Below are 20,006 nucleotides of genomic sequence, written 5' to 3'. Positions count from 1 at the left end.
TGAGGAAAGAGACACACAACTGAAATGGAAACCTTTCTTGGGTTTGCATCCCAAAGACAAACTGGGTCACACCTAAAATCTACATTCCAAAGATTAGGCTGGGCCAGAGCCTGGAATTTACATGTCAAAGATCAGGCTGGGCTTCTGTGAGCAAAGAAAAAATGAACTCTTTCTATATACTGAATTTTATACAAAATTTCAAAACACTGAATTTTATGAAATTATTTACTGAAGGCAGCTTAAAGGAAAAAAGATGTTCAGCTTCATTCATACCAGTCAGGACACAAGAGAAATCTCACCTATTTTCATGGGTCCCTATGTTCCTGCTCTTTGTATGGTACAGTCTACATGGACTCACCCTGATGGCTCCGTCCAGCCCCAACAGGATCCCAGGTTACCAAAGTAATAAAACGAGACTATGACTATGTAAAGGACATAGTACAGATCATGATGGCTATAGCATGTCATTCGACACAGCAGCCCCTTGGCAGGTGCTGTGAGCCTGCTTGAAGTTAGCCTGTTTGAAAGATGGGCAGTGCCTCATTTCCTCATCAGTCATTAGTTCTCCTCCCTTGTAGAATATACTCTCAGTCCCAGAGAGTGGGTTTCAATTCTTCAACAAAATCTTTGCTTGCTCTCTGTCTCTGAGTGTCAAAATTCTTTCCCAGCACACAGAAAGTACACAGAAAGAATACACAGACAAGGAGTGAAAGAATCCATATTAGGGCATCAAATTTTTGCATGCTTCAGCTAACTTGCAACATTGCTTTCTGTAAAACTGCTTGCCTGCTTTGCACCTGGGGGAGAGGGGACTTGGAAAGTGAACAGGGCATAACTTCTTTCTAAACCAAGTGTGACAGGATTCAGGTGTATTTACTGTTCCTGAAATGTATTGTCTCAGTAAAGCAGCCTGCAGACTTGGGTAAAGGATAACTCAGGATGTGTTGGTTGAGGATTGCCCTTTCCTGGAGTGTATTGACTCACTAAAGCACCCTGCAGACTTGGGTAACTCAAAATGTGGATGGTCAAGGGAGATTACCTAAGGCTTAATGATTCCAGCTGTAACCTTGCTTGTGCTGACAATCGATGTACGCAAATGCTTATCTTTGAATCTATAGGCTAAGGAGTGAGGTACTTTTAAATGGATTGGTTAAGAAAGTATATGTTGTTACAAATCTATTGGCTATGAAATGTGCGGGCCTTGCTGTAACGGCCAGTGAAGGCCTATATAGGATCCCCTTTGAAGAAGCTCGGGGCTCTTAGCCACTGCCCACTCTGGGGTATGCTGTGGAGCCCCAGCATGCTGATCTAAATAAACCCCGTTTTTACTCCTGCAGGAATTGTGTCTATCTGGTCTCTCCGCACCTCCCAGCGCTAGGGAACTCCCAATCCCAACAGGAGCAGATGCTTTCTGTGAGTGTGAAGGCTTACTATGTTGCAGAATAGAAAGTGTCAAAACTTACTGTACAGAAAAGGAAAAGGATTATTCTTCAGCATCTAAAGACAAATAAAGGCACTGTGCCACGTTGACCCAAATAAACCTCTATCTACAAAATTCCAGACAAAGGAAGATCTTTGAAAATGGATGTGTTTTCTGCCCAGAGGTCGAGGCACCTTATGGTACCTCTTACAGAACTAAGAATGAAAATTAACAGAGGTCTTCCACTTGTTAGGACACGGATTGTGATCTCCCTTTAATGACAAAGAGACTCCAGAGACTTCAAACAGCAAGCAAGGTTTATTGTAAGACTGGCTAGCCAGGGTTGAGCTGCCTATGTAGATACACAGGTCCGGCACGTTGGGCAAGACCCTGAGCTTCTTCAAATTATATCTTATATAGGCCTTCACCGGCCATTACAGCAGCAGGCTGTTACAGCAGAACCTGCGCATTTCATGGCCAATAGATTTGTAACAATATATTCTTTCTTTCTTTCTTTCTTTCTTTCTTTCTTTCTTTCTTTCTTTCTTTCTTTCTCCTTCCTTCCTTCCTTCCTTCCTTCCTTCCTTCCTTCCTTCCTTCCTTCCTTCCTTCCTTTCTTTCTTTCTTTCTTTCTTTCTTTCTTTCTTTCTTTCTTTCTTTCTTCTTTTTCTTTTTGTGTCACCCCTGGCAATGCACAGGGGTTAATCCCGGCTCTGCACTCAGGAATTACCCCTTGCGGTGCTCAGGGGACCATATGGAATGCTGGCAATTGAACCATATGACTTACATTTTAAGGTACCACTGACCACAATAAACCCTCACAAAGCCCTGGTGTCCCCTTTTCCCACGAATCCCCCATGCTTTCAAAACTACAAAGAGGGAGGGGTGCCTTGCTGCTGGGCGCCCCCCTTGGAGCCCACTCTAAGAGGACGCCCTTAGGAAAGATTAGCGAGAAGGCCGGAGGGATAGCACAGCGGGTAGGGCATTTGCCTTGCACGTGGCTGATCTGGGTTAGATTCCCAGCGATCAGTGTACAGATTTCTAATATTTGGAGAACAATATTCTTTGTCTAGCTTGCTTCTTTCAGATGTCCTTAAGTGGGTAAATTATCTTGTATTATTAAGTTGGGTTTAAATATTATCATGTGTCCTCATAAATGAAAGGAAGATGAATATTTTACGATGGAAGAGTAGAAGGAACTATTAATTTAGAGATAGAGATTAAATAATTTGAGCACAAATCAGAAAGAGCTAGCAGGTTCCAGAAGTAGACTATTTTAGAAGGAGCATAACTCACCAACATTTGATTTTGACCCAGTGAAATCTCTTTTAGGTCTCCAGAATTATGAAAGAATAATTCTCACTGTTTTAAGCAATTCATTTTTCCCAATTTTTTTTTTTGTGTCCACAGAAAATTATTGTCTTACTATATTTATAATATAAACATAAAATAAATACATTTTATGTCTTAACATATTTATGATATATATTTATTATGTTATAAATAAAGCTAAACCTTTCATTAAAAAGAAAAATCATTTTGCACAAGAAGGCAAAATATGCACGATACGATATATTGCCTATAATTTTTCATCAAATAAAGAACTATGTATGCTAGTAGTATGTGACTTAGAATATACCAAACGTTTCGGCTGGAGTGATAGCACAGCAGGTAGGGAGTTTGCTTTGCGTGCAGCTGACACGGGTTCAATTCCCAGCATCCCATATGGTCCCCCGAGCACCGCCAGGAGTAATTCCTGAGTGTGTGAGCCAGGAGTAACCCCTGTGCATAGCTGGGTGTCACCCCAAAAGCAAAAAAGTATTAAAATTAAAAATTAAAAAAGAGAGAACATAGCAAACATTAATTACTTAATCAATAAGTTAATTTTACTTTTTTTAGGCACTGGATTATGTTGCATAGGTTTGAAAGTAAGAATCTATCCTACTTCCAGAAACAAATAAAGTAGTTAATACACAGGTAATTTAATCACTATGTGTATGATGGCTTCATAAGAATGAGTGCAGATTGATTTTTACATATCTCATATAATGGGTCACTGTCACTGTTTCTGTCCTCCCCTCGTTCATCAATTTGTTCGAGTGGGCCCAGTAAATGTCTCCATTGTAACACCTGTTACTGTGTTTGGCATATCAAATACATCACAGGTAGTTTGCCAGGCTTTGCCATGCAGGCAAAATACTCTCAGTAGCTTGCCAGGCTCTCTGAAAGGGGTAGATGAATCGCACTCTGTTTGGCCAATATAATGGATACTAAACAGAATTGTGAGAATAAGTTCAGAGCTAATTTTCGGTGTCATTGAAATCTGTTTCTTAAAATAGTATTCACTTTTATTTTTATTGTTTAATATGTGTCACACAACTTTCACAAATGTATTACTAATTAGGTAAAGGGCACTGAAATGGCCATTGTGGTAACACTGAAAGAGTGCAAATATGCTAGCATGCCTTAAATGTGGATATCGAATCTTAGTGGAAGATGAGAAAAACTAATTACCTTGGGAGTAGTTTCTTATCAGAGATGGAGTGAAGGGACAGATACACCACAATGGGAAAACTCTGCACCTTGGTGTACAGTGAAAATACAAAGTTAAGATTCACTTTTCTGGAATGACAGGTACTGTATAATCAAGCAATTTATCTCACTGGGGGGTGGATTCATATCATATGTTTGTGAGCCTTCTGGTGTCAAATTTATTTACTGGTATTAGATACAAACTTTCATTCATTTTTATTTACTAATTCTGCCATTGGGGACACCCCTGGTGATGCTCAGGGTTCACTTCTGGCCCTGCATTGAGGAATTACTCCTGGTATGCTCCAGGTCCATATGAGATACAGGGGATTGAACTGGAGTCTGCTGCTTGCAAGGCAAGTGCCTTACCTTCTGTACTATTGCTCCGGCCTGAACATTATCTTTTAAATAGCATACCATACTAATCCCAAAGTTTTTCAGTTCAGTTATTAGCAAACATTTTCTGTACAGAAAAACTAATCTTTTTATGAATTTAATTATAAAATGTTATGCATTTATCTAAATGCTTCACATATTATTAACTAAAAAGCATCTCTTATCTCAAAACTATCTATGTTCACAGTCAACTTATGAAGTAGGTTTCTCTATATATAACCAAATTGTTCATTCATAGATAAAATATAGAGGGGTAAATTTTTCAGGGACTGATTGAAGAATTAGGATTCAAACTCAAATAATCTCACTCTTCCTTATGCTAATATCTGTGGCAATATCATTTATTTTGTTAAATAAAAATCTGGGGCCAAAGAGAAAGTAGATTTACAGGATTCCTGCTTTGCATGCAGTCAACTTGGGCTCAATCCCCCACAGCACTCATAAGGTCCCCTGGGTCTGCCAAGAGTAATCTTGAGCACAGATCTAGGAGTAAGTCTTGAGAACTGCTGAAGGTGGCACAAAAATAAATTAAAATAAATTGAAAATTAAACGTATCTTAAGAAAATGTATCGATTAAACTATCATCTTCAACTTTCCTGACTAGCGCATATCTCTCTGACAGAAGAAAATCACTCAATGTAACAATGATATTAATTATGTTGTTACTATTTCAAACAGAAAGGGAAATAACATATTGGAATAAAGGTCATGATTATAACAAAGAGGTAGCTGCCAGGATTTCCAGTGTAATCAACCCATTCTCAAATATGTCAGTTTATTTTTTTCGTTTTTCCTTTTTCCTTTCTTCCCTCTATCTCAGGCATCAGTTGCTGCTGATATCAACGACTTTATTATTTCTAATTTGCTGTGAGGCCAGAGTAGAAAATGGAAATGTTCAATAATAGAAAAATCTGATGTAAGATTAAGGACAAAAGTTGTAAAAGAAGTGCAAAGCGGGGTCAGAGAGATAGTACAGTTGATATAGCACATGCAGCATAAGGTCCCCAAATTTTGCTGGCTGTGATACCTGAGTGCAGAACTAGCACCCAAAACCAAAATAATGGTACCAATATCAAGTGTATATTTTCTATTTTTTATGTCACTTTATTTCATAGATCAGATCAAGGAAAAATAAAGCAGCAATTGAGCAATAAGAAATCATGTAGAAATAGCCGATTTTATTCTCCTGGGACTGTCAGATGATCCAAAATTTCAAGTTGTCATCTTTATATTTCTTCTCATTACTTACATGCTCAGCATCACTGGGAACCTGACTATTATCACGCTCACTCTGCTGGATTCACACCTTCAGACGCCCATGTATTTCTTCCTCAGAAATTTTTCCTTATTAGAAGTTTCATTCACAACTGTCAGTATACCCAAGTTCCTGAGTACTATTATTTCAGGAGATAAAACCATTTCCTTCAGTGATTGCTTTGCTCAGTTATTTTTTTTTTCATTCTCTTGGGAGTCACTGAATTTTACCTGCTGGCCGCCATGTCCTACGACCGTTATATTGCAATCTGCAAACCGCTGCACTACATGACAATCATGAGTCGCAAAGTGTGTGTACTCCTTGTCTTCTCATCGTGGTTCATTTCCTTCTTAATTATGTTCCCTGCGCTCTTAATGCTCTTAAAGCTGGATTACTGTAAGTCTAATATTATTGATCCCTTTACCTGCGATTATTTCCCCCTTCTGCAACTTTCTTGTTCAGATACAAATTTCCTTGAGAAACTTGGTTTGCCTGCACTGTCTTTACTCTAATGTTCACTTTGGCACTGATATTTCTTTCCTACACATATATCATCAGAACAATTTTAAAAATTCCTTCTACTAGTCAAAGAAAAAAGGCATTTTCCACATGTTCCTCCCACTTGATTGTCATCTCCATCTCTTATGGCAGCTGCATTTTTATGTATATCAAGCCTTCAGCACAAGAAAGGGTGTCTTTGAGCAAGGGAGTTGCTGTGTTAAACACCTCAGTAGCTCCTATGCTAAATCCTTTTATTTACAGTCTAAGGAATCAGCAAGTTAAGCAAGCTTTTATGGACATCGCAAAAAAATCTACCTCTACAGGCAAATGAAATGATATAATTAAATAAATTAGACACACTGAAGATCAATTTTAAAAATAAAAACAAAAATTTTAGTAAGTTCTATAACAATGTAATACCTAACATCCTTGTACACTTTCAGTTTTTCATACAGTATCACGATCACAATCATCCTGTTGTTCGTAGATTTCCTCGAGCAGGCACCAGTAACGTCTTCTTCTTCCTAGCCCTGAGATTTTAAAAGAGCCATTTCAATGCTCTTTCAGGATTAGGAGAATGAGACCCATTATTGTTACTGGTATTTGGTATATTGAGTACGACACAGGAAGTTTGCCAGTCTCTGCCGTGCGGGCAGGATACTTTTGGTAGCCTGCCAGGTTCTCCAAAGGAAAAATAAGATAATAAGATGTTGCGAGGCCACAAATGTGGCCACATGCTTCCGGTAGCTGGGTTTTATAGTCTCTGAATCTTGGCCGTTGATGGGACCAACCTGGCGCTGGCGGCAGCTGGTGGGTGTGACCTTACCTACTGGAAGATGGGGGTCTGGGTGGAGAAAGCCCAGTCCCAATCTGAGTAGGCTTGGAGACCTCAGCCCTGGGACCTGCATTCCTGGGTTCCTCTGCCAGTTCTTTCATGCATGAGGCCCGTCTGGACATGTGGAGAGTGGTCCCAGCATGGCCGTGGCTGGCTCCAGAGGTCCTCAGCGGCTGGTGTTCTGCTCATATACAGTATATGGGTACTTTTGTTTAACAGATTATTTTTTAATTTAAATTACATTTTTTATTGACTTTTTGATATTTCCTGAGTACAGGACTATTTGCTATTAATTAATAATATCCTGAAAAATAAAATAATCCAAAAACCTATTCTGAATTTTGTTTAACAGAAAATGATTACCAGATTAAGGAGACATGTTTATGAATAAACAATATTTTACTTAGTTTGTTAAATATGAAATTTTATTATTTTTTTTCATTTGATGAAAGTTTCTTTCAGCATCTTATAATTTCTCTATAGGATAAAAGGAAATGTCATGTAACTAATGTATTCAAAATGTAAAAACCAAGAACAATATTTTCTCACTTTAATAGGTGATTCAACATAACATCTATGAACAAAAATAGATTAAAGTATATGGTTTTGTAAGTATTGATGGTCAATTGCTTTCAATATTTTCAAAACCTATGCCTTAATATGTGTATATGTATGAAGGTATCTATCTATAGATAGAAAGATAGATACCTCCTTGATATGTATATAGGTTTACCTATATACGTATAATCTTAATATGTATATAGGTTTACCTATATACATATATACATATTATCTAATATACATATTTGATGTAGGCAGGTAAACAGGGAAGGGTCCCAATAGAGATGGAATTCCTAGGAAGTAATAAAACCAATAACCGCAAATCTACAAGAAGCAGACCTTTTGAGAACAGGAGCCTGGTGCCAATAGATCCAGAGAAGGCTAGACCTTCCCCTTAAGCTTCATCAGGAACAAAGGTCAAGGAAAGGAATTTCAGAGAAGACCTTCAACCATTTCAACTCTACCTTCTTGGCAACTACTCTCGCGATGGATTCTTACCTAGCTAGAAGCCCCATATTGGGCAGCTTGGGAAAAAATTCTTATAAAAGCCAACTTGAACAAAGGAAGTTTGCACGTATGATGCCCAAGTCCATGTGCTACTTGTGCCCACATAGACAAGCACAAGTGGTAACCAAGCACATGTGTCACCTGTGTCTCCCCTCTTGAGATGTGTACTGGGGCTCTCTCTGCTTTTGGAGAAACACACATTCTGTTCTGAGCATGTTACTTTCTCTCCTTTTCTCTCCTTACTCCCCTTCCTCAAAACCTCCAAATAAAATCTGATTTTATTTCACTGCTTGTCTACTCATGAAATTCTTTTCTATGAGATAAGGTAAAGGTAAAGGCCCTCTCGTTGTTCGTCGATTTGCTCAAGCGGGCCCAGTAACGTCTCCATTGGAGACTTTGTTGTTACTGTGTTTCGCATATCGAATACGTCACGGGGAGCTTGCCAGGCTTTGCCGTGCGGGCGAGATACTCTCAGTAGCTTGCCGGGCTTTCCGAGTGGGGCAGAGGAATCAAACGCGGGTCGGCCGTGTTGGCTGCATGCAAGGCAAACGCCCTACCGTTGTGCTATCGCTCCAGCCCCATGCTATCTCTCCAGCTCCTATCTATGAGATAGGACCCAGAAATCCTGGGTAAGGTCTACACCTGGCTTTCTTTTCCTGCAAAAAAGTGATTCCTTGCTCCAGCCCGAGTCCATGGTGACCTGAGAAATTGAGTGGTAGGGATTAATTCTGTGACAAGAATGTCAAGTGGGCATCAGATGTGTCTTCCCAGTCACCTAGTGGGCAGGAGGTGTCCTAGCTCGTGCTGTGCAGAGGTTAATTGCATGCTTTATCAGTATGAGCCTTCCCAGTTGGTCCCAGGATAGCATAGGCGGATGGGGGCAAAGTGACCAACTCTCTCCTCTCTGTCTCACATAAGCGATCTGTGGGGCACCACTGACTTCATATTCACATATAGTAGATAGGTCATACATAAATAAATTTTTGATAAAAAAAACTAACTTCTAGATATATAGGGGACTGGAGATAGCACAGTGGTAGGGCTTTTGCCTTTCGCATGGCCAGCCTGGCTGAGCTGGGTTTGATTCCTCTGCCCCTCTCAGAGAGCCCAGGAAGCTACTGAGAGTATCTCGCCCGTACGGCAAAGCCTAGCTAGCTCCCCTTGACGTATTCGATAGGCCAAACACAGTGACAACAAGTCTCACAATGAAGATGTTACTGGGCAAACTCGAGCAAATCGATGAGCAACGGGGGGACAGTGCTACAGTGACAGTGCTAGATATACAGAACCATTTTACTTTCTCTAATTTTATAGAAGCTACTCTGATTCTGTAAAACTTTTTGACTGGTTTGAAATACCATTTGTCCAAGTTATTTTATACCAAAACAAAATAATTTTATTTTGTATAATATAAAAATTTATAAAGCAAAATTTTTCTTTGTACAGAAAATTGAGATTTTTTTATCTATTAAATTATGCTTCCAAACATTCTACTTAACCTTCATGTGTAAACTCTTTATAATAAAAATGTGTGTTATATATAATATACTATGATCCATCTTACTGATATAATGTTATTTCTTCTCAATGATAGTTATGAGATGTATTCCACTTATCACTATAGTGTGAAATTTGCTAAAATGAATTTAAAAGGTTGTAGAAAATTTAAGATTCCCTCTACCAGAAAAGATTTCTTATCTCAGATCATGGGGTAATCCCTAAACACTGCTGGATATAGTCCAAAAATGAACAAGAAGAAACTAAGATTCAAAATATTAAAGTTATGACAATTTCTCAGTTTTCTTCCATGCTATTTGAAATGAAATTTTTATGTGAAACAAAACAAATAGTTGACAAATTTGACGTTATTTTTTAAGTATTTATTTACCCATTCATAAATCAGGTATAACACCAGGTATAAATTACTCAAATATACAAATAAATTTGAAAACATTTAACACCAATATCTATGAATATAGTAATTTTAATAATATTTTTTCTGTCTTTACCTGTATCATTTTGAATGTGTGCGGATTACATTTTTAAGGTAGTAAGACTTTTGGAATTTTTAAATTATTTTTTTGGTGGTCATGCCCGGCGATGCACCTGGTTTACTCCTGGCTCTATGCTCAGGATTTACCCCGGTGGTGCTCAGAGGTCCATATGGGATGCTGGGAATTGTACCCGGTTTGGCCGCGTGCAAGGCAAATGCCCTACTTGCTGTGCTATTGCTCCAGCCCCCAAGGTAGAAAGACTTTTTAACACAATATGTACCTTCTTTTTTTAAGGTCTGTAGATAATACGGTGTAAACAATTTCTAGTAGATTTTTTTAGCTGATGCCTATTAATTTATTTCCCCCATTTTATTTTATTTTTAGAGTTGTTTACAAAACTTATTACATTCAACATCTCAACACCAATTGCACCACCACATCTTCTCACCAACATTATTTTAAATTTTCCCACCACCACCGAAGCCTTCCCTCAAAGCAGGTCCTGAAAAATTTATTTTGTATGACCCGTTATAAACAATGCATTAAAATCAGCCAAAATGTTTCCTTAGAGGAAAATATGTGAAGATTGTTGCTCACTCTAGAGCCATTGAGCTCTTGTATAAGAGATTATGAACATGTTGTTACACGTGGAGTCTTGTGTGCTAATATTCATTTGTTTTTGAATCGAGATCAATTGCCTTTTATCTTAACTCAATCAAATGTGGTGTGCTACTCTTGGTACATCAGTGGAGTATGAAATCTCAGATGGCTAAGAATGTGGCCGAATGCTCCAGGCATTCTAAAATTTTAAATAGGGTGAGACAACAGGAGATAACTTTAGGATCTGGATGTATCTCTGCAGCATGTTACTCTATCCTGAGATTTTTGTGTGAGTCTCTTTGTCATGGCAGTTTACGAGGTTAAATAGTGCTGAATGCAGTTCGTGGTGTGACCAGCAAGTTACAGGTAAGACAGGGAATTGGGGGAGGTTGCTCATTCCCAATTCTGCAAGACCCTGGAGATGTAGAAAATAAATACTGCATACCCGAGTTTTTCAGCAGATTCATTCTACTGCGTAAGAGGCTAGTAATGAACCTGTGGAGATCAGTGTGAGCATGGTGGTGATTGGATCCTGGAAGTTTTTGACTGCCAGTGCTCTTTTGGGGGCTGATGGTGGGCTCCAACCCCCCTCTCCATGTGCCCTGGAAATGAGGTTCAGTCAGACTCGGTATCTAGAGACATCTCTGCAGTTTGTGACTCTCTTCTGAGATTGATTTGTGACTTGCATATGCAACTTATTCATGTTGCATAAGTAAAATTTTTCATTAAACCTATTCATTAGTAATACAGTCTTTCTGCTTTCTTCGGTTGATGCTACAACTATTTCACTGTCTGATTCAATGAGTCTGAGTGTGTCTGAGTATTTTAGATACCTTATATTAATGAGCCTACAAAGTATTTATCCTTTTGTGACTGAAATGTCCTTAAGATATGCCGCAGACTGGCTCGGTCGGGAACCACCAGGCTGAGGGACGTGGGAGAAGGTTTACAGGAAAGCAGGAGATTCGGCGATGACAGACAGACACCAACACAAGTGAGGTTGAGTGCTGCTGCGATTTTACTGAGCACAGAGTTCCTTTTTTATACAGTCAAGGCAAAATCATAGAACAAAGGGCCAGAATACAATCGGACATTACATCATATCGTGGTCACTTATTGGTGACATATTCCAAAAAATATCGAGGGACAAAAACAGTTTCTTAATACACTTCCTGCTTCAAATTAGGACAAAACATTTACCTATGAATTCTTTACAGTGATTACACAGGATTTAATGTCTAACCATGGTTCCCCTTTCTACAGAGTTCTTTATCATTGTTTTTCTTCAGCAACTTTTGTTTTCATCTGACAGGGTCTTAACCACACATCACAATCCAGGAAGGGTCTTGGACCTTCCCATATATTGGTTTGCAACACTTTGTTTTTCTGTTAATAAACTCCAGGGTGTATGTGCTTGAATCAGTTTTTGTATGGGGGGATAGAGGTTTCACAATGTCCCTCATTCTCTCATATGGTAGCTTATTGTTTTCTTTTATGTTAGGCACCCTTGCTTGAAATTGAGGGCTGTACTGTATGCTAAGGATCTAATTGTTTCAGCCACAATATTTGGCGGTTTTTCTGGCTCCTGTTATTGTTTGGTTTCACTTATGACTCCTGACCTTTGTCAAACCTAACATCTCCTTAGTTTCCTACAGATTTCACAATGATTAAAAGCAAACTATAACTACAAAGCTTCTACTTATTAATTCTAAATACCTAACTTATAAGTAAAATTGGCAGGCAACCATTATAAACTCCATCCGGGATGCAGAAGAGCCACATACCAAAGTGCCACAGAAGCACACAAAGCAGGATAAGAAAAAGGGGGCGCCGGAGGCATAGACCCAAAGGTCGCGAACCTCCCTTTCCCGCGGGACCTGGGCCAGGCCCAGGTCACCTTAGCAGGTTGCTACGCGGGCGACACCGTTGACGGCGTGGCAATTCCTCCCTTTTTATTTTTTAGACGCTCGGCATACAGATCTTCTTTAACCCGTTGGAGAGATTGTGCCATGCCTCTAAAACAACAAGGAAATATGAACAAAATAACTCCTATTACAGCTGCTAATAAGGCAAATATAAGAACATATTGGATCCAATCTAATGGGTTTAATGCTTTGATTCCAGCAGTCAGGCTAGTAGCCAGGTCACTTAATTCCGTTGTCTTATCATACGCTTGACTCATGGCTGCAATATCTCTTTGTATTCCTTCAAGATCATGTGTAATGGATTGGTCTTGCCAAACACCCATGAGATGATGTTTAACCTTATTCCAATCTAAAGAGGTGTTGTATGGCAAAGGGGTAACGCAAATAGCTTTAAATTGTTCGTGACAACGGGTTTCCATTACTCTTTTTAAATTATTAACGTCCTGACCAAGGGCTAACACTACTTCTTCCAATACATTTAATTTTGCTTCTAACTTCTTATCAATAATAACTTGTTCAGATAAAGCAAACGTAACATTTTTGTTTAGGTTATTCACAAAATGGGCTGTATGAATTTCTTGGACCAATGCTGTTGTGGCTACTGCAAATGTGGTAATGATAGATATTAATGCTGTGATTCCTAAAATCAATGCAGCAATAAACCTTTTTGGTCGGATTAAAGCTGTTAACTCTTCAAGAACTTGCATAGCTGAATTATCATACCAAGTCATATTGGGTAAATGTACTGGTAACATCACAAAAGATGGCCTCCGTACCAATAACAAGACTGTTGCATTATTCCTTTGTTCCGGAGAGACACAATTAGTTAAGATGCAATTAATGCAAGACACATGATAGGAATTGTTACCAAAGGAAGTTATAGCTAAATTTTTTGAAGACCCTAATAACACAGCATAAGGATAAGAAACACAACTTCTCACAGCCAGGATAGTAGTTTTTGACCACTGTCCAGGGCGGTCTTATAACACCATATTAGAAGCAACAATTAAGCAAAAAGGTCAAAGTGTATTTGCTGTCTAACAAAAGCGGTAATTCAGTTAAAAATGCAGGGCCCACCCAGAGCTAGAAGACTCGCTCTAAACCTTCCCTTAATTCTCGCATGGAGTTTTTAATCACTACACTGTGGTTAACATAAAAGCAACATTCTTCCCCCAAGGCAGCACACAATCCCCCCTCTTTCATAAAATGCAAGTCCAGTCCTCTGCGGTTTTGAAGAGCAACTTCCGAAAGAGATGTCAGAGAATCCTCGAGGTGAGAGATGGATTGTTCAAGGCACTCTAAATCGGCATCCACGGCAGCACGAAGTGTGGCTAGACCAGAGTGCTGAGGAGCCAGGGCAGCGATGCCTGTGCCGGCGCCCACAAGGCCAAGGATGAACAGGGTGGTGATGGTGAAGGCGGAGACAGGCTCACGGCGGAATCGGTGGGGTGAGGCAACATCGCTTGGAGTCTGGCATCTACACCCCAAAGATCAGGCCTGGCTAGCACCTGAGATCTGCTCTGTGAGATAAGAGAAGCTGCCTCTAACAGCAAGATTTCTGTGAGATAAGGGAAGCTGCCTCTTGGAGTATACTGAGATTATTACTTAAGGCTGTTTGAAAGGAAAAAATGTTTAGCCTCATCCAAACTAGTCAGAACATTCTTCTAGGACAGATTCTCACTTAGCAGATGACTCGCAATTTACAACACAAGTTCAGTGTCCTAGAAGGATCTGATCTTACAAATTAACAGATTCTGACTAGGGGGAAAGCTGATTAGCTGGTTGGGGAGGAGAGCATATAGATATAGAAGTGGTTATGAAAAACAAAGGAATGGAAGTAACTCAGGAGCACTGTGATGGGTGTAGCCTGATAAACCTTAGCTCCTTGTGTCAAGGGAGAATGGACAAATCCAATTGTTATCCTATAAATTGCCACTGTTTAGGAAAATAAGGAAACTTAATGTCTTTTGTACCTATGTAGTTTGTAAAAGCGGCCTAGTTTTTCATTAAAGTTAGCTGAGGCTTGTAAGATAAGGTCTTGCTTTCTCTGAACTCTTATTTCACTTTAGCTTCAGGCTCTAGTTCCATAGCTCTTCTAGATACTACAAGATTCTTAAGATCAAAAGGATTTCAACTGTTAATCACATAATCATTAATGTTATTCTACCAAGAAATTTAGATTGAGAATTCTGCTTTCTCTATAGGCTCAACCTTCTGATAAGGATTAACCCTTGTCTAACAGGTTCCAAAAACAACTGCATTTCTTAAATCACTGGGTTGCATATCACTAACTTCTCTAAAATTTCTACTTCTGATTTCAGCCTGGTTCCAACACTCGAGTGTTTCACAGAGACAGATAGACAGACAGACAGACAAAACAGACAGACAGACAGACAATGAACTGACTAAAACACCAAACATACATGTGCACACATCTGCAATTGATTGATCAATCTGACCCTTCAAAAATGACAGGGAAAAACTGATGGTCTGAGAAAGGAAGGGACAGTCCCCAGGGCGGAGAAACACTGCTCCCCATTTCCCAGCCTGACCAGCCAGTCTCCTGCTTGTTAAAAATGGGTCAGGAAAGCGCTTTTGTTGATATAAGCCGGCAAAATAAACTATGACAAAGATGTTACCGTTTTTTAGCCAAGGCTAATTCTGAGGCAGGGAGATTCTTATCAGACATGGGGATTGGCTCCTTAGTGACACACTTCTTTGTTTCTGATGTCAAACAGTTAATCATAAGATGTTGCATTTTCCTGCCTCCTCTGCTTTGATACTCCTATTTCTTTAGTTTACCTGCAAAGATCTGACTCTAAAATAATCTGGTAATGCAAACTGCCATTTACTGGCTATCTTTCCCCACTATACTCAGGCAACAAGGTGTTACAGAGGTCAACAAGATACTCTTTATCTAAACTACCTAGTTGGAGGCTCCTAGGATGTTTTTCTAATTGCAAGCAATAATCTATAAAAAAAAAAGGATGGTTCCTTGGCAAAACTTTTTTTCCAGGTCTGTCACTTTGGCCTCTCCAAGGGGATTCTAAGCCCTTGTAAATTGGCCTTTACTTTGGCCTTTTACCCCCCCCTTTTTTTTTTTTGAACTGTCTTCATTAACATTTCAATTGACCTCTATCTTCTAGTTAGACCTGGGTGGGGAAAAGGATCTTATGCCTGGAAATTGGCCTGCCTTAGTTTCCCAGAGTCTTTCTCACTAGTGGGCTTCCTCCTAGTGGAGGGTGACACAAAACAGGCAAAGAAGGGGTGCCTCTTTTGCAGAGACCATTCACACAGAGGTTATCACATTCCTTCCCCATGCCCCCTAGAGATTTCCAGGGGAGTATACCTTCACAGCAGATTTTCTACAGATTACCTCTTTTACTGGAGCCACATGGTTTGTTGAGAAGGAATCTTGTGGGGGCCAATCCACATCAAAAGAAGGTCATTCTGATGAACAATAAATGCCAAACTTTCTTGACCCTCAAGCCCAGATCCTGAACTTTCCTGTGGATCTCAGAGAAGTGATTAAGAATTAAAGCTTTGGGGGTCGTTCGATTCTGACCCATGTTAAACAATCTTAATTAACAGAACTAGGAGAAAGATATTAAGACAATACACACACTAGGAACACACGCACAGATCACACTCCTACACTCGCTCGGACCGGTCCTCCATTTACACAGGTGCGCACCACACTCACCAGTCACACAGAGACTTCTGAATTTGCCCGAAGGACGTGTACGTGATTTTCACTTTTGAGGTTTCAGTTCTTCCAAGTCTTCTCCTGGCGCCAGGTTTTCCAGATCAAGTTACTAATTAGCAGTGCATAACTCTGGAATTCTGCAGCCAAAGAGAGGTCAATTTTCTCTTGCAAATACATTTTAGGGTTGTAAGGGGGAGGTCAGGAAGAAAAGGTAGGGAGGTGTGGGGGCCATTTGCACTCTAGATATCGGGCAGCCTCCTGCTGGAGGTCTGCCTCATCTCTGGGGATAGGACAGAAGGGAAGTCATGGTGGGGAGCAAAGGGTGGATCTGTGGGATTGTCCTTAAGAACTGGGTATAAATGAGGAACATTAGCCTCGGAAACAGGCATGGGGATAGTAACCAAGGGGCACTGGGATATGGGCTTCTTCATGGGAGAGGAGGCCCGAGAGGCTTTTCTCTCATAAGAAGGCCTCTGAATCTCACAGCATCCTCTACATCTGATTCAAAAATGCCCTACATAAGGAGTCATCCAATTGCTTGCAATCATGTCCACTATTTGTAAAGTGTAGGGAGCAGATGCTCCCGAAGACTGCACTGCTGACCGTAACTCTTGTAAGGTCTTAAGTGGAAGAGGCTCCCAGGAGGGGGGATCGTCACCAAAAGCCTCTGCAATTGGGAAGGCAAATGAGGTGTCTCCAAGGCGCCGTGCCTCAGCCATAGCGCCTTGAAACCCTACAGGAGGTGGGCACAAACGAGGCTTCGGAATGGGTTTTTTAGCCCGTCCCACTGGGAATGCTCTCATAGGAGGGAGCTGACGGTCTCGAAAATCATCCTCAAAATCCCTTTTTGCCATTTCATCAGCCACATCCCAGTCCTCCTCCTCTCCCTCAGATAGAGGTGGGGCAGTGGGAAGCACCTGCTCTGATCCCGCAAAGGGGTTTTCCACTGCCACAGAGGCATAGGCCGCGGAGGCGGTTTCTTCCTCCAAGCCCTCTAGGTCAGATGTCTGTGCTAATAACTCCTTTATTTGCAACCATAATGCATAAGTGCATGGGGGTAGCTTATCCTCCCCTTCTTCTTTACCGTATTTATGCAATGCTTTGCCCACTTTCCTCCATTCAGTTAGAGTAAGACTGCCGTCTTCTGGAAACCAAGGGCAAAGTTTCTTTACTAAATTCAAGAACTCTGATAGAGCTGAACTAGTCACTTTCAATCCCTTCTCAGATAGCATGCGCCTGATTACAGCTGCAAAGAGCTTGTCCTCCTTTGACATTTGCAAACCCATGATTACCTGCACTTAACCTGTGAGCCTTTACCGGCGGATCCGCGGAATCCTGACAGGAGCCGATCCCTGCTTTGGAAAGAAAAGAAAAGAAAGAGAAGATTACCTGTCCTTCCCGCCACGCGTTGGGCGCCACCTGCCGCAGACTGGCTCGGTCGGGAACCACCAGGCTGAGGGACGTGGGAGAAGGTTTACAGGAAAGCAGGAGATTCGGCGATGACAGACAGACACCAACACAAGTGAGGTTGAGTGCTGCTGCGATTTTACTGAGCACAGAGTTCCTTTTTTATACAGTCAAGGCAAAATCATAGAACAAAGGGCCAGAATACAATCGGACATTACATCATATCGTGGTCACTTATTGGTGACATATTCCAAAAAATATCGAGGGACAAAAACAGTTTCTTAATACACTTCCTGCTTCAAATTAGGACAAAACATTTACCTATGAATTCTTTACAGTGATTACACAGGATTTAATGTCTAACCATGGTTCCCCTTTCTACAGAGTTCTTTATCATTGTTTTTCTTCAGCAACTTTTGTTTTCATCTGACAGGGTCTTAACCACACATCACAATCCAGGAAGGGTCTTGGACCTTCCCATATATTGGTTTGCAACACTTTGTTTTTCTGTTAATAAACTCCAGGGTGTATGTGCTTGAATCAGTTTTTGTATGGGGGGATAGAGGTTTCACAATGTCCCTCATTCTCTCATATGGTAGCTTATTGTTTTCTTTTATGTTAGGCACCCTTGCTTGAAATTGAGGGCTGTACTGTATGCTAAGGATCTAATTGTTTCAGCCACAATATTTGGCGGTTTTTCTGGCTCCTGTTATTGTTTGGTTTCACTTATGACTCCTGACCTTTGTCAAACCTAACATCTCCTTAGTTTCCTACAGATTTCACAATGATTAAAAGCAAACTATAACTACAAAGCTTCTACTTATTAATTCTAAATACCTAACTTATAAGTAAAATTGGCAGGCAACCATTATAAACTCCATCCGGGATGCAGAAGAGCCACATACCAAAGTGCCACAGAAGCACACAAAGCAGGATAAGAAAAAGGGGGCGCCGGAGGCATAGACCCAAAGGTCGCGAACCTCCCTTTCCCGCGGGACCTGGGCCAGGCCCAGGTCACCTTAGCAGGTTGCTACGCGGGCGACACCGTTGACGGCGTGGCAAAGATATATCCACGTTGTCATTTTTGACAAACTTTTCCTTTTAAGGCTGAGAATGAAATCCGAAGGTTGGTGCAGGGTTTAAGGCCAACCTTGGTTAAATTCCAGGCACCACATAAGGTCCTCTGAGCACTGCCAGGGTGTTATCTAAGCAAAGAGCCAGGAGTAGGTCCTGCAAGCCGACTGTGGTCCCCAAACTTAACAAATCAAAAATCTGTGAATGTTTTATTGTATGTATTTACCACATTTCCGTTATTTATTTTTTGCTCCATTTAAATTTTGTTCCAATTTTAACAATTGTAAAACTGAGCATTAATGATTCGTTGATCCTGATTTCAATTATCTGAAATATATGACATAGAAGTGAAAATATAGTAGATCATATTTGATTTTTTTTAAAGACTGTTTATCTTTTCTTATCATGTTGATACTGTTTTTCTAACATCAATTTTAAGGGCCTATCTATGTCACATAGATAGGAGACATCCACGACATTGGCAACTATCGCCCAATCTGCCTATTGTCTGTCATCTACAAACTATTCACTCGAGTCATCCTGAATAGGATTAGCAGAACACTAGATGAAGGACAACCATGTGAACAAGCTGGATTCTGAAAAGGATTCAGTACCATTGACCATATCCACACAATAACCAAGCTCATTGAGGTATCTCGGGAGTTCAAGATGCCGCTCTGTCTAACGTTCATTGATTTAAAGAAGGCCTTTGATTCTGTTGAGACGGAAGCGGTCATGGAAGCCCTAGTCAATCAGGGCGTGCAAACTCAATACATCAGGATCCTTCGTGAGCTCTATTGCGGATTCACTACCAAGATCTCACCATTCTACAAAGAAGTAATATTCCATATCAAGAGAGGGGTTTGACAGGGTGATACCATTTCACCAAAACTCTTCAGTGCCACCCTCGAGAACATCATGCGACGACTGGAATGGGAAAACATGGGAGTGAAGATAGATGGTCGGCAACTACACCACCTCCGCTTTGCTGATGACATCGTTCTAATAACACCAAACATCAGCCAAGCGGCACAAATGCTGAACGACTTTGACCGTGAATGTGGAAATGTCGGACTACAGCTGAATCTTACGAAGACAATGTTTATGAGAAACAGCCTTGTTCCTGACGCTCCATTCGCTCTCAACGGAACCACCATCTCCGAATGCAACAGTTATATATACCTAGGTCGAGAAATCAACATGATGAATGACCTGGCACCTGAGTTGCGCAGGAGGAAGAGAGCGGCTTGGAATGCCTTCAAGAGCATTGAAGAAATAACTAAAAGGACAAAG

At 40.5% G+C, this 20,006-nt stretch overlaps 1 pseudogene; it reads left to right on the top strand.

Annotated features, from left to right (window-relative positions):
- The first annotated feature begins 253 nt into the window (after positions 1-253).
- On the top strand, positions 254-6,440 carry LOC130024653 (olfactory receptor 6C1-like; annotated as a pseudogene).
- Positions 6,441-20,006: the final 13,566 nt, after the last annotated feature.

This window comes from Sorex fumeus, unplaced genomic scaffold (assembly GCF_029834395.1).
Source record: "Sorex fumeus unplaced genomic scaffold, SorFum_2.1 ptg000029l, whole genome shotgun sequence".
Classification (NCBI taxonomy): Eukaryota; Metazoa; Chordata; class Mammalia; order Eulipotyphla; family Soricidae; genus Sorex; species Sorex fumeus.
This window is presented reverse-complemented; position numbering and strand designations above follow the sequence as displayed.